Source organism: Notolepis coatsorum, assembly GCF_963971535.1.
Source record: "Notolepis coatsorum genome assembly, chromosome: 11".
Classification (NCBI taxonomy): domain Eukaryota; kingdom Metazoa; phylum Chordata; class Actinopteri; order Aulopiformes; family Paralepididae; genus Notolepis; species Notolepis coatsorum.
Window position 1 is genome coordinate 1,409,936 of NC_140175.1, and position 4,374 is coordinate 1,414,309.

Consider the following 4,374-nt stretch of genomic DNA (forward strand, 5'->3'; position numbering starts at 1 on the left):
AACCTTCTGTAGTGTGGTAGTGAAAGGGTTAACCTTCTGTAGTGTGGTAGTGAAAGGTTAACCTTCTGTAGTGTGGTAGTGAAAGGGTTAACCTTCTGTAGTGTGGTTGTGAAAGGGTTAACCTTCTGTAGTGATAGGGTTAACCTTCTATAGTGTGGTAGTGAAAGGGTTAACCTTCTGTAGTGTGGTAGTGAAAGGTTAACCTTCTATAGTGTGGTAGTGAAAGGTTAACCTTCTGTAGTGTGGTAGTGAAAGGTTAACCTTCTATAGTGTGGTAGTGAAAGGGTTAACCTTCTGTAGTGTGGTAGTGAAAGGTTAACCTTCTGTAATGTGGTAGTGAAAGGGTTAACCGTCTGTAGTGTGGTATTGCAAGGGTTAACTTTTTGTAGTGAAAGGGTTAACCTTCTGTAGTGTGGTAGTGAAAGGTTAACCTTCTCTAGTGTGGTAGTGAAAGGGTTAACCTTCTGTAGTGTGGTTGTGAAAGGGTTAACCTTCTGTAGTGATAGGGGTAACCTTCTATAGTGTGGTAGTGAAAGGGTTAACCTTCTGTAGTGTGGTAGTGAAAGGGTTAACCTTCTGTAGTGTATATAGATATAGTATCTACAGATATGTACAGTATAGATATAGTATCTACAGATATGTACAGATATAGATATAGTATCTACAGATATGTACAGATATAGATATAGTATCTACAGATATGTACAGATATAGATATAGTATCTACATGTATGTACAGATATAGATATAGTATCTACATGTATGTACAGATATAGATATAGTATCTACATGTATGTACAGATATAGATATAGTATCTACATGTATGTACAGATATAGATATAGTATCTACATGTATGTACAGGTATAGATATAGTATCTACAGATATGTACAGATATAGATATAGTATCTACAGGTATGTACAGATATAGATATAGTATCTACAGGTATGTACAGATATAGATATAGTATCTACAGATATGTACAGATATAGATATAGTATCTACAGGTATGTACAGATATAGATATAGTATCTAAAGATATGTACAGATATAGATATAGTATCTACAGATATGTACAGATATAGATATAGTATCTACAGGTATGTACAGGTATAGATATAGTATCTACATGTATGTACAGATATAGATATAGTATCTACATGTATGTACAGATATAGATATAGTATCTACATGTATGTACAGATATAGATATAGTATCTACAGGTATGTACAGATATAGATATAGTATCTACAGGTATGTACAGATATAGATATAGTATCTACAGATATGTACAGATATAGATATAGTATCTACAGATATGTACAGATATAGATATAGTATCTACAGGTATGTACAGATATAGATATAGTATCTACATGTATGTACAGTATAGATATAGTATCTACAGATATGTACAGATATAGATATAGTATCTACATGTATGTACAGATATAGATATAGTATCTACAGGTATGTACAGATATAGATATAGTATCTACATGTATGTACAGTATAGATATAGTATCTACATGTATGTACAGATATAGATATAGTATCTACATGTATGTACAGATATAGATATAGTATCTACAGATATGTACAGATATAGATATAGTATCTACAGGTATGTACAGATATAGATATAGTATCTACATGTATGTACAGATATAGATATAGTATCTACATGTATGTACAGATATAGATATAGTATCTACATGTATGTACAGATATAGATATAGTATCTACAGGTATGTACAGATATAGATATAGTATCTACAGGTATGTACAGATATAGATATAGTATCTACAGATATGTACAGATATAGATATAGTATCTACAGATATGTACAGATATAGATATAGTATCTACATGTATGTACAGATATAGATATAGTATCTACAGGTATGTACAGATATAGATATAGTATCTACAGGTATGTACAGATATAGATATAGTATCTACAGGTATGTACAGATATAGATATAGTATCTACAGGTATGTACAGATATAGATATAGTATCTACAGATATGTACAGATATAGATATAGTATCTACAGGTATGTACAGATATAGATATAGTATCTACAGATATGTACAGATATAGATATAGTATCTACAGGTATGTACAGATATAGATATAGTATCTACAGGTATGTACAGATATAGATATAGTATCTACAGATATGTACAGTATAGATATAGTATCTACATGTATGTACAGTATAGATATAGTATCTACAGGTATGTACAGTATAGATATAGTATCTACAGATATGTACAGATATAGATATAGTATCTACAGATATGTACAGATATAGATATAGTATCTACAGGTATGTACAGATATAGATATAGTATCTACAGATATGTACAGATATAGATATAGTATCTACAGGTATGTACAGATATAGATATAGTATCTACAGGTATGTACAGATATAGATATAGTATCTACAGGTATGTACAGATATAGATATAGTATCTACAGGTATGTACAGTATAGATATAGTATCTACAGGTATGTACAGTATAGATATAGTATCTACAGATATGTACAGATATAGATATAGTATCTACATGTATGTACAGATATAGATATAGTATCTACAGGTATGTACAGATATAGATATAGTATCTACAGGACTGTACAGATATAGATATAGTATCTACAGGTATGTACAGATATAGATATAGTATCTACAGGTATGTACAGATATAGATATAGTATCTACAGGTATGTAAAGATATAGATATAGTATCTACAGGTATGTACAGATATAGATATAGTATCTACAGATATGTACAGTATAGATATAGTATCTACAGGTATGTACAGTATAGATATAGTATCTACAGGTATGTACAGTATAGATATAGTATCTACAGGTATGTACAGTATAGATATAGTATCTACAGGTATGTACAGTATAGATATAGTATCTACAGATATGTACAGATATAGATATAGTATCTACAGATATGTACAGATATAGATATAGTATCTACAGGACTGTACAGATATAGATATAGTATCTACATGTATGTACAGATATAGATATAGTATCTACAGATATGTACAGATATAGATATAGTATCTACAGGTATGTACAGATATAGATATAGTATCTACAGGTATGTACAGATATAGATATAGTATCTACAGATATGTACAGGTATAGATATAGTATCTACAGGTATGTACAGATATAGATATAGTATCTACAGGTATGTACAGATATAGATATAGTATCAACAGATGTGAAACAGAAAGGGTTAGGGTTGGGGTTAACCCAGGTGAAACAGAAAGTGTAAAGTGTCCTCTCTCTCCCTGGCAGCCCGGGTGCAGGTCGGCTGTGCCCACACGGTGGTCAGGCTGGTGTCCAGCGGGTCCTTCACCAACCGAGTGTCCTTCACCTACCGGCCCCTGAGCGCCCAGGAGCTGCAGAGGACCAAGCTCAACAGCGTGGAGGATTTCTGCTTCAACGACCAATGATGTCCGACCTGCCGAATGACATCACACTTCTGCCAAATCTATCACATGACTGCTGGGGTTGCGAAATGTCCATCACCGCCAAACAGCGTTTTTTAAAGCCCCAATCCATAATGTAATTTGTGTGTGTATATCAGTTGTGGGTATTATTGCACAGAAGAACTTGCTGATTAAATGATGATCCCATCTGTCCATCTTCCTGTAATGCAGAACTAACGGATGACAGCACAGTTCATTTGTTAGTTCAAAACATCGTCAGCCTCGTGAAATAAACAGAAATAAAATGAGATTCAAAAGGAGAAGTCGTTTGAATGGAAGGAGGATCTCAGCGGCCGCTGGCCTCAGATTCCGGACTGGGCCTTTAATCAGAGATTTTATTTCTTATTTCTTATTTTTAATTAATTATGTTTTATGAATTGTATCATCATTTACATGAAGTGTTCCCTTGTGTTAACTTTGTGAATAACTATAGGTTTTTTTTTACTTCATATTTTGTGTCAAATCTGTGTGTTCATTGGAAATTCAGCTTAACCCTTTCACTGCCACACGACAGAAGGTTAGCCCTTTACTATCACACGACCGACGGCGATGCTCCATCATTAGCATCATTAATGCGGAGCTAATGATGCTAATGATGGAGCATCGCCGTCGGTTGTGTGATAGTAAAGGGCTAACCTTCTGTATTGTCACAGTGAAAGGGTTAACCGGCTGTCGTGTGGCAGTGAAAGGGTTAAGGGATTGTACAGTCATTACACGTTAGCTTTTGAGAGGAATGGTGCTAAAATGAACGTTTAATTATGTTTATTTTGTTGAATGGATGTGCTGTGTCTCACAGGTGCAGGAGGGGGGTATTCAATGTAAATGTACATTCATTACTGTTA

The 4,374-nt window shown here is 33.6% G+C and overlaps 1 pseudogene across 1 annotated transcript in view; it reads left to right on the forward strand.

Annotated features, from left to right (window-relative positions):
• LOC311236462 (corticotropin-releasing factor-binding protein-like) overlaps positions 1–3,496 on the forward strand; it is a 33,001-nt pseudogene extending 29,505 nt beyond the window's left edge. The window contains exon 6 of the transcript in view: positions 3,339–3,496. The product of the transcript in view is annotated as a corticotropin-releasing factor-binding protein-like (transcript). The remainder of the gene's footprint in view (positions 1–3,338) is intronic.
• The last annotated feature ends 878 nt before the right edge of the window (positions 3,497–4,374 follow it).